This window comes from Salvelinus alpinus, chromosome 24 (assembly GCF_045679555.1).
Source record: "Salvelinus alpinus chromosome 24, SLU_Salpinus.1, whole genome shotgun sequence".
NCBI classification, from domain to species: Eukaryota; Metazoa; Chordata; class Actinopteri; order Salmoniformes; family Salmonidae; genus Salvelinus; species Salvelinus alpinus.
The window spans coordinates 8,080,064-8,091,918 of NC_092109.1; the positions used below are offsets into that span (position 1 = coordinate 8,080,064).

General features: G+C 41.1%; 1 protein-coding gene across 1 annotated transcript in view; it reads right to left on the minus strand.

The window, feature by feature from the left end:
- LOC139551685 (tetratricopeptide repeat protein 33-like) overlaps positions 1 to 11,855 on the minus strand; it is a 60,037-nt gene that overhangs the window by 47,265 nt on the left and 917 nt on the right. The window lies entirely within an intron of this gene.

An 11,855-nucleotide genomic window follows, 5' to 3' on the forward strand; every position in this document is an offset into this window, starting at 1 on the left:
TGATATTCTGCAAAAGTTACAGGGATTGGACTGCTGAGGACTGGGGTAGTCATTTTCTCTGATGAATCCCCTTTCCGATTGTTTGGGGAACCCGGAAAAAAGCTTGTCCGGAGAAGACAATGTGAGTGCTACCATCAGTCCTGTGTCATGCCAAAAGTAAAGCATCCCGAGACCATTCATGTGTGGGGGTTGCTTCTCAGCCAAGGGAGTGGGCTCACTCACAATTTTTCCTAAGAACACAGCCATGAATAAAGAATGGTACCAACACATCCTCCGAGAGCCAACCATCCAGGAACAGTTTGGTGACGAACAATGCCTTTTCCAGCATAATGGAGCACCTTGCCATAAGGCAAAAGTGATAACTAAGTGGCTCAGGGAACAAAACATTGATATTTTGGGTCCATTGCCAGGAAACTCCCCAGACCTTAATCCCATTGAGAACTTGTGGTCAATCCTCAAGAGGCGGGTGGACAAACAAAAACCCACAAATTCTGACAAACTCCAAGCATTGATTATGCAAGAATGGGCGGCCATCAGTCAGGATGTGGCCCAGAAGGTAATTGACAGCATGCCAGGGTGGATTGCAGAGGTCTTGAAAAAGACGGGTCAACGCTGCAAATATTGACTCTTTGCATCAACTTCATGTAATTGTCAATAAAAGCCTTTGACACTTATGAAATGCTTGTAATTATACTTCACTATTCCATAGTAACATCTGACAAAAATATCTAAAGACACTGAGGCAGCAGACTTTGTGAAAATTCATATTTGTGTCATTCTCAACTTTTGGCCACGACTGTACGTATGATAATTTATCAAAAGTAGTTTGGATGCGGTGAACTACTTTTTCAAAGTAACTTTAGTTAAGTACACTATGTTTTTCTTAAGGGGAGCTTTAGTGTAGCTTAACTTTTTCCAGTGTGAAGTAACTGGTAGCTTGGCAAACTGTATTTTCAGAGTAGGTTCCCAAAAAACTGATAACGGGAAGATGCTTTATTACATCAGGGGTATCTAACCCTCAGTAATCTGACTGGTCTATCCAGATAACAAACTTGAAAAGGCCTCAGGGGGATCTAACCCTCAGTAAAGCAGGCTGACATCAGGGTCAATGTGGTTACAGGAGGGAAACACCGCAAACGACATCCCTTCCCCAACCGGCAGGATGCAGGGTTCTGTTCATTAGGCACCAAACAGAAGAAAAGTGAGAAAAAACAGAGAAGGACTATATGGACTTACTGGTTCAATGAGAAACATGAATTCCCATTTCCATTGCAAAACGTTTTAAAATGGTTTCACGCATGCCCTAATGAACACCACCCAGCCCTAAAAACCCCAGGCCAGCCATACTGTTCCAGAGAGACAATTTCCTCAGCAGAATCTAGTTACTTCTCTGACTAACCTAATTACACTTGGTCACCACTGGCAACATGCGTCTGGTAAAGTAGGGTGAGGAACAGGATCTAATGTCTGGGGTTTGGGCATTCATTGGCTGAAAGGTCAGTTGCAAAGGTCACATACTGTACAAGGATAATGACATGAGGATATTCCATATCTAGCTAAATGTATGTGTTTATGTGAGTGTGTGTGATGCATGTTCACATCACTGCGTAGTTTGTTCCACGAGAAACTCCCACTTTTAGCTTGATAATTATATTTCAGCTGAACACATCTCGATTGATTCAACTGATTATTAGGAATATTTTCCCCTATTCAATTTTAGTGATAGTAATGACTGAGTGAGCCAAATTGGTCTTTATTATGTCATCAAAAACAAATTAAAATGACGAGTAATTCCATGGTAACAGAATTATGCTGATTTGACAAAAACACATTTACAGGAAGAACTGTGCAGATACAAAGTTTGGTAACAGAATACAACTGAGGGAGACTTTACTGTAAGTCTGTTACCAAACTTAACATCTGCACAGTTTTTACAGTAAATGTTGTTTATATTTTTTGATATACTATTTAAAATTGTTCAAAGTAGTCATTGTGCATAGTTGTATAGTTTGTTAAATGACCAGTGCAGTCAAAATTCTGTTCTTTCCTCTGTCTCCCCTATATCCATTTGTGCCACTGCTAAAATGTGGACGCCACTGAAAACGTTTTCAGTGTAAACGTAAATGACTAAAACCAGATAAAGTATGTAGAAAAGATAATGGAGCAACATTTTTCAATAAGATCATCTTTGAGAACAAACAATCAATCACTACTAGACACTCATGCAGAATCTGAAATTCCAAAAATGTCATTGATTTTGTTGATAATTGATCATGTTTGAGTCACTCAGATAGCATCAGAAAAAGGCATAAGGCATAAGCCATGGTAAAATGTGTACAATTACAGGGAATTAGCTTTGAAACCTCTGGCAAACTTTGCCGCCGCTGCTGAAAAACATCTTAGGGGAAACACTGCCTGTGTTTCATATCATATTGTACAACAGCTGATGAAACACACTAAAGAAATCTGTGTTATTTTCTGATAGTTGCTGGTTGAAAATACAATCTACACAGGACCATGGGCAGGTGTTTCGAATTTCCATGGTGACATCACCATGCGGTAAATTAGTTAATAGACCAATAAAGAGGGTTCCAAACCTATCTGCCAATAACAGCTACTTTTCCCCTCCCCACTCAGACCACTTCCAGACAGTCCTAGCAAAATTCCAGAAATGATTCGATATTGATATAAAATGGCTGCATTGGGCCTTAACTTTGAAATCAATGGTCTTTGTTTGGCATACATTTTAAAGTGAAAAAAGTCTCAGCATAATACTGTTACCCTAGAATTGCCCCTCATTAAACATTTGTAATGAACAAAAACATGACGTACACATGGCTGCAGGACTACAATACAGGGTAATTATGTACGCTGTCCGTCACCAGATGTACACAAGATCACGGAGGTTGATTATAGCTCTGACTCAGCATGGCATATACCAACATCTTTTCAATATCTTATTAAAATTCAATCAAACAACTTTGGGGAAAGCTGCATTTTATAATAGCCACATCCCACCTAAGGACAAATGTGGAACAGAGAAACAAACGATCACGCTGACATAGCGGGCAGGTAATTACTGTGTGTCTTGCGTCCCAGATGGCACCCTATGGGCCCTGGTCAAAAGTAGTGCACTATATAGGGAATATGTTGCCATTTGGGACACATGACTGTCAGCTCCTTCAAGCTAAACACTTGTGGTTAATGACAAAGAATGATTGATCATATTCATTCTACTGGTAGGGATAAAAAATATTATGATGAAAGACAACAGAGAGAGAGAGAGGAGGGTTGGAGAGTTTGAATATGACTGAGTAGCTGGGCCTTGGGCAGGACTGGATTGTTGATATGAAGAGTCTTAAATATAAATATATTAAACAGAATATTATGGATTAGGCTACTAATAACGTTCAAAAACTCATAAAATACACTGAGTGTACAAAACATTACAAACAGTTTCCTAATATTGAGTTGCACCCCCTTTTGCCCTTGTTGGGGCATGGCATCTACAAGGTGTTGAAAGTGTTCCATGGGATGATGGCCCATGTTGACTCCAATGCTTCCCACAGTTGTGTCAAATTGGCTGGATGTCCTTTGGGTGGTGGACCATTCTTGATACACATGGGAAACTGTTGAGCGTAAAAACCCCAGCAGCTTTGCAGTTCTTGACACACTCAAACCGGTGCCCCTGGTACCTACTATACCTCCCATATACCTCCCGTTCAAAGACACTTAAATCTTTGTCTTGCCCATTCACCCTCTGATTGGCACAAAAACACAATCCATGTCTCAAGACTTAAAATAAATATTTAACCTGTCTCCTCTTCATCTACACTGATTGAAGTGGATTTAAGAGGAGACATCAATAAGGCCTGGTCATTCTATCATGGCATGGCGTTCCTAATGTTTTGTACACTCAGTGTAATGAGCAGAAATAGTTTTTTTTATCCCCCATTTTCATTATATCCAATAGCGATCTTGTCTCATTGCTGCAACTCCCCATCGGTCTCGGGAGAGGCGAAGGTCGAGTCGTGCGTCCTCTGAAGCATGACCCCTCCAAGCCGCGCTGCTTCTTAACACTTGCTTGCTTAACTAGGAAGCCATCTGCACCAATGTGTCGGAGGAAACACCGTTCAACTGACGACCATGGTTAGCTTGCAGGCGGCCGGCCCACCACAAGGAGCCGCTAGAGCGCAATGAGCCAAGGAAAGCCCCCTGGCCAAACCCGGATGACACTGGGCCAATTGTGCACCGCCCTATAGGACTCCTGGTCACGGCCTGAGATCAAACCCCAGGCTGTAGTGAGACCTCAACACTGTGATGCAGAGCCTTGGAGCGCTGTGCCACTCGAGAGCCATAGTTAATGGTTTATCCCTTATCTAACATCCTGGTTTCAAATAATGCATTACTAGCGTTAAATGACTTCCTTCAAGGGGTCAGAAAAGACGTCATTGCTGCTATTGACAGTAAAATCGGTCGAGTGTCCCTAGGTGGGATTAATATCCCACTCATAAACACCTGTCCCAAAGGGCAAATGGATTACAGACACAAAAGGCTCACCTCAGCCATTGAAATTGGTGAGTGCATCACTGCTGGTCTTTGTAAGAAGTATGGACATGCTGAAAGAACCGAATCGTCAGTTAACACACAGCTCACAAACCCAGACATCCCCCACAAGACACGCAATCAGTGTCTACTTGACAAAGCATTTGAATGTTTGAGATTAGAAATTATTTATTTATTTTCTATTCTTATTTTTTTTTTTTTATATCACAGTTGTGTGTCACCTTTGGAAACTCGCCTCAACTTGACTTTTGTAATCTTGTTCTTTACTCGTAGTGTTCTTCGTTACAATTTGTGTCGCTGTTCTTGTCCATTAGTGTTCTGTATTTTGTCATGTTCTATGGTTTTGTGTGTACCCCAGGAAGAATAGCTGCTGCTTCAACAGTTTACTCCAATGTTTACTTGAGTCTATTACAAATCAGTCTGACAGTACTTTTGACACACGTTTGACAGTCTTTCAAAGGAAGTATAGACTGCTGTTGGGGAAAAAATAGGAAGTAAAACTCGAGTCGTCTCATTATCTCATCTAGGAACTTTTTCATATCATTCTTTACAGTTCAGATTCATCTGTAGCCTACATATATGATGAACATTATATTCCCCTTGAGTCATTTCAGAGAAAACAGGGCTGATAATCTTCTGCTCCACGTTGGGCAGTCAACAGCAGACAGGCATAACACCATTAGCTCCAGCTCCCCCGGCGCTCATTAGAAGTGATCAAACATTGAAATGCATCAGAAAGGTATCATCATTGGTGGTTATTTTTCCCCCAGTCCAATTTACTCGTTTCTAATGAGTCATACGTGGCTTGTAGAGGGAAACGTAAGACATATACATGTTCCTGACAGTCTTATATTTCAGTGATGGGGGTCATAATATTGTGTAGCTTAAACGGTTCTAAAGATAGAGCCACATTTGTATTTATTTTGGATCCCCATTTGCTGCTGCCAACGCAGCAGCTACTCTTCCTGGGGTCCAGCAAAATGTATTTAAAAAGTTTATACAATTTTAAGACATTACAATACATTCACAGATTTCACAACACACTGTGTGCCCTCAGGCTCCTACTCCACCACATATCTACAGTACTAAATCCATGTGTATGTATAGTGCGTATGTTATCGTGTGTGTGTGTGCCAATGTTTGTGTTGCTTCACAGTCCCCGCTGTTCCATAAGGTGTTTTTTAAATATTTTTTTTAATCTAATTTTACTGCTTGCGTCAGTTACTTGATGTGGAATAGAGTTCCATGTAGTGCTGTGTGCCTCCCATAGTCTGTTCTGGACTTGCGGACTGTGAAGAGACCTCATGTGGCATGTCTTGTGGGGTATGCATGGGTATTCGAGCTGTGTACCAGTTGGTTCTATGAACCAAGCGCAATTTTTTTCTCTCGCGACACCATTTTCAGATCAGGTTGACCCCACGTTTGGGAAATGCTGTAGTACAAAGTAGCCTAGCTGATACAGAGCCTTCCCAATTCAATGGCTCCCTCTTCTGGCCACATTTGACAACGCAATCCTAAAGGCTGGATTAGCATGGGCAGCAACACTGAGGGCTTCCACCATTTTATTGTAGTCAACTGCCTTGATGACAGCTTTGCACACTCTTGGCATTCTCTCAACCAGCTTCAGCTGGAATGCTTTTCCAACCATCTTGAAGGAGTTCCCACATATGCTGAGCACTTGTTGGATGCATTTCTTTCATTCTGCGGTCCTACTCATCCAAACCATCTCAATTGGGTTGAGGTCGGGTGATTGTGGAGGCCAAGTCATCTGATGCAGCACTCCATCACTCTCCTTATTGGTCAAATAGCCCTTACACAGTCTGGAGGTGTGTTGGGTCATTGTCCTGTTGAAAAACAAATGATGTGATGGTGTATCGCTGCAAAATTCTTTGGTAGCCATTCTGGTTAAGTGTGCATTGAATTCTAAATAAATCACAGACAGTGTCACCAGCAAAGCACCATCACACCACCTCCCACATGCTTCACGGTGGGAACCACACATGCAGAGATTATCTGTTCACCTACTCGTCTCACACTCGTCTCTGCGTCTCACACAGACACGGTGGTTGGAACCAAAAATCTCAAATTTGAACTCATCAGACCAAAGGACAGATTTCCACTGCTCTATTGTCCATTGCTTGTGTTTCTTGGCCCAAGCAAGTCTCTTCTTATTGGTGTCCTTTAGTAGTGGTTTCTTTACAGCAATTCGGCCATGAAGGCCTGATTCACGCAGTCTTCTCTGAACAGTTGATGTTGAGATGTGTCTGTTACTTGAACTCTGTGAAGAATTTATTTGGGCTGCAATTTCTGAGGCTGGTAACCTCAGATCAATGTATCCTCTGCAGCAGAGTTAACTCTGGCAGTCCTCATGAGAGCCAGTTTCATCATAGCGCATGATGGTTTTTGCGACTGCACTTGAAGAAACTTTCAAAGTTTGACATTTTCAGGATTGACTGACCATGTCTTAAAGCCACTCCTTCTGTGGCCTCCAACTGCTCTTAAATGCTAGTTAAAAAGAAATGCATGCTCTTCAATCGATCGCTGCCACACCCGCCCGCCCGACTAGCATCACTACTCTGGACGGTTCTGACTTAGAATATGTGGGCAACTATAAATATCTAGGTGTCTGGCTAGACTGTAAACTGTCCTTCCAGACTCATATTAAGCATCTCCAATCCAAAATTAAATCTAGAATCGGCTTCCTATTTCGCAACAAAGCCTCCTTCACTCATGCTGCCAAACATACCCTCGTAAAACTGACTATCCTACCGATCCTTGACTTTGGCGATGTCATTTATAAAATAGCCTCCCAACACACTACACAGCAAATTGGATGTAGTCTATCACAGTGCCATCCATTTTGTCACTAAAGCCCCATTTCCTACCCACCACTGCGACCTGTATGCTCTCGTTGGCTGGTTCTCGCTACATATTCATCGCCAAACCCACTGGCTCCAAGGACATCTATAAGTCTTTGCTAGTTAAAGCTCCGCTTTATCTCAGCTCACTGGTCACCATAGCAACACCCGCCCGTAGCCCGCGCTCCAGCAGGTATATTTCACTGGTCATCCCCAAAGCCAACACCTCCTTTGGCCGCCTTTCCTTCCAGTTCTCTGCTGCCAATGACTGGAACGAATTGCAAAAATCATTGAAGTTGGAGACTTATATCTCCCTCACTAACTTTAAGCATCAGCTGTCAGAGCAGCTTACCGATTGCTGCAGCTGTACACAGCCCATCTGTAAATAGCCCATCCAACCAACTACCTACCTCATCCCCATATTTGTTTTTCTGCTCTTTTGCACACCATATTTCTACTTGCACATCCTCATCTGCACATCTATCACTCCAGTGTTAATTGCTAAATTGTAATTACTTCGCCACTATGGCCTATTTATTTCCTTACCTTCTTACTTCATTTGCACACACTGTATACAGATTTTTCTATTGTGTTATTGACTACGTTTGTTTATCCCATGTGTAACTCTGTTGTTTTGTCGCACTGCTTTGCTTTATCTTGGCCAGGTCGCAGTTGTAAATAAGAACCTACCTGGTTAAATAAAGGTGAAATAAATGTTTAAAAAATTAATAAAATGGACTGTCCTTTCTCTTTGCTTATTTGAGCTGATCTTGTCATAATATGGACTTGGTCTTTTACCAAATAGGGCTATCTTCTGTATACCACCCCTACCTTGTCGCAACACAACTGATTGGTTCAAATGCATTAAGAAGGAAAGAAATTCCACAAATTAACTTTTAATAAGGCACACCTGTTAGTTGAAATGCATGTATGTTGACTACCTCATGAAGCTGGTTGAGAGAATGCCAAGAGTGTGCAAAGCTGTCATCAAGGCAAAGGGTGGCTACTTTGAAGAATCTCAAATGTAAAATATAATTTGATTTGTTTAACACTTTTTTGGTTACTACATGATTCAAAATGTGTTATTTCATAGTTTTGATGTCTACACTATTATTCTACAATGTAGAAAATAGTAAAAATAAAGAAAAACCCTTGAATGAGTAGGTGTCCAAACTTTTGACTGGTGCTGTATATTTTGATAGACCAAAGTATCAGCTGTCACACCATAAATGAACAACCTCCTAATTATAAATATTTTTTCTCATAAAATGCAACTTTCTGGACTTATGTAACTCCATCAGACACCATAAAAGGCATTTCATTTTTACAATTATTGTCCAACAAGTGTTTAAAGGCCTTGATTAATTCTAGCATCAACACAAATCTCCATACTTATTTTGTTTGTTTTGTTTTTATAGCACTTACATGCGCCAGGGATCGTCTAAAGACCAGTCACCCGGACAGGTGATGAAACTGAGGAGTATTTCTGTCTCTAATAAAACACTTTTGTGGGGAAAAACTCATTCTGATTGGCTGGGCCTGGCTCCCCATGGCTGCGCCCCTGCCCATTCATGTGAAATCCATAGATTAGAGCCTAATAAATTCATTTCAATTGATTGATATCCTTATATGAACTGTAACTCAGTAAAATCGTTAATTGTTGCATGTTGCGTTTATTATTTTTTTCAGTAAAATTTGAGCCCCCTGCCTTCTGTTTACATGACAGGATTTTACTCAGAATTAACAGAGAGCAGCAGCTTCTGGGAATAATCAATGCTGGCCTTCTGGAAGTAATCAGTATTACTATAGAACGTTGGTTATGCAATTATTACCCCAGCATGTCCGTTTTTCCAGTGGACGATTCGGACGGGATTAGTTTTACCAAACTGCCCCTGTAATAAAAAAATATCCTCATTCACAATTGACCGTTATGACAGAAGCCTGGAGGCTCTTCTAGGCGTGAAGATATTTCAAATGTCTAAGGATAGGCTGATATTGACCTGATGACCTTCAGTTTGGAGAAAGTCAAAATAATAGTGTATATCAATAAGAACCATGAACTGTAACCTATGCAGACATCTAATTACCTGACGGATTTGGAAATTCATCAATTAATTGGCACAATATCATCCACTTCATCATTCAAAGGAGAAGTATGGCACGAGGAAAGTTGATATGACATAACGGATAATTCATCTGTAGGCTAAGTGCATAGAACTTTGTTTTAAGCATTTGTTCCCATGTTCTTACCCAAACTGGGTGCAGCACCTGTGAAACTCTGTAATATCCCTCAAAACACAGGGATGACTATTCGCATGGGATAAGTATTATCATAGGACCTTGGAGTTTGCCGACCCTATCCGATTAGGGCTATAGGCTGACCAGATTAATTCAGGTGATATCTATGGTCCTTTAGGCCACCAGAGGCCTGTATCATTCTCTATGGGCATGGGCCCTTAAACCCTCAAAGTTCTGAAGCTGCACAATTGAGAGCATCTTGACTGGCTACATCACTGCTTGGTATGTCAACTGCACCACCCTCGATCGCATGCTTCTACAGAGGATGGTGCGGACAGCCTAGTACATCACTACATCACAGCCTACTACATCGCTTCTTCTCCATCTAGTGCAGGGCTCTACAACCCTGTTCCTGAAGAACTACAGTCCTGTAGGTTTTCACTTTAATAACCCTAAACAAGCTCACCTGACTCTAATAATTACCTGGTTGATAAGCTAAATCAGGTTAGTTACAACTGGGGTTGGAGCGAAAACCTACAGGAGGGTAGCTCTCCAGGAACAGGGTTGGAGAACCCTGATCTAGTGGATACAAAAAGCAGAGGCCCCGTAAAATGGGCTCAGTGCTGCCACCAATGGTTGGGGGAAAAAAACTTATTGGCTTCAAGCAGTACATTGACAGTGCTTAGTCGTTGATTCCAATTATTTTAATTTTTTTTCAACCATCGGCGGCAGAACTGAGCCCATGCTACGGGGTCTCTGCTTTTTGCAGCCACTAAAATGTAGAAGAAGCGAGTGTTTCCGGTGGAAACTGTCAATACTAATCGTAGGAATGGAACACACCCTGGAACCATTAATTAACATAACCATGTTAAGCATCTTCTGGCCTCCACACATAGAAGACATTTGGAACATCTCTACTTAAATCCATTTTATATACACCATCACAATAAATCAATCATTTATTTTAGGCAGCTCTGAAGAAATATTATGATATGAAGAAAATGTATTTTTAGAAGAACCGAATAGGCTATGAGTCAGCCTACTATATGTTATCTGGCTGTGCCATGCCATAGCCTGTAGGCTAGTTCATTTAGCTGACAAGATGTGCTTATAAGTCCCATGCCATTATTTTATATTACATGCTTTTATGTAATAATATCATTGAACTTAGCTGAATAAAATAGAAAGGATTTCCCCCCCCATCCCGGAGCGAGTGCGCATATGAAGAGGCTATGTTGAGCGCAAAAGTGATCATTTGAAACAGGTCCTATATGGTAGATTTAGAATTATTTGGCAAATTTAGTTGTGAATGATAAACTTTGTCTTACAAATTAAAACATATATGAAACATCATTTCATGTTTCTTTAGACCTGTATGCATAAGTGCATGGGTGTTCTGCATGCAATGTCTTAAATGCTTTGAATTAACAACCACCTTAGAAAGCACTGTCCATTTCGTTGTGTTTGGCTTCATAACAACATCCACAACGACTATGATTTTCCACTCAGTTTCAACCTGTTGTTGACCTTCTTTCTTCAAATTGATAACAGTGATGTAAAAAATTGTAGCCTAATGGTTGAGTTTTAAAAACATGATATGGGTTTGATAAGTGTTTGATGCGATTTTAGATTGCATTTGCAATGATGTCAGAATGGTTAGAGGGACAATAGAGCACTGACTATTAGCGTCCTGATGCTCGTTAGCGAGTTGGGTACTACCAACATGTCCAGAGCGCATAAAAAGGAGATTACCGTGACTCAACAGTCATGTGGAATTTGACTGTGGTCATGACTAATGGCTGCCGGAGTGGCAGTAATATGGTCACCACAACAGCCCAACCACTCCAGTATCCTTGCACATTGTAAATATGGTATTGGCACTGACCCTGTATATAGCTTACTTACTTTCTCATGTATTTCTTATTTCTATTCCTCATGTGTTTTTGTTCCTACTTTTTTTTAATAGTACTACAGATATTGATTACTGCATTGTTGGGAAAGAGCTTGCAAGAAAGGCATTTCACTGTACCTGTGCACGTGACAATACAACTTAACTTGAAGGCAGAGAGCCATTTTCCACGGGCCCTGGCACCAGTCTGTCACTTACAGGCACTTCTGCAGCATTTTGTGGTGGTTCCAAAATGGTACACAGCCATAGGGGATATCCGTGGAGTCTGATTGACTGTGTGTGTG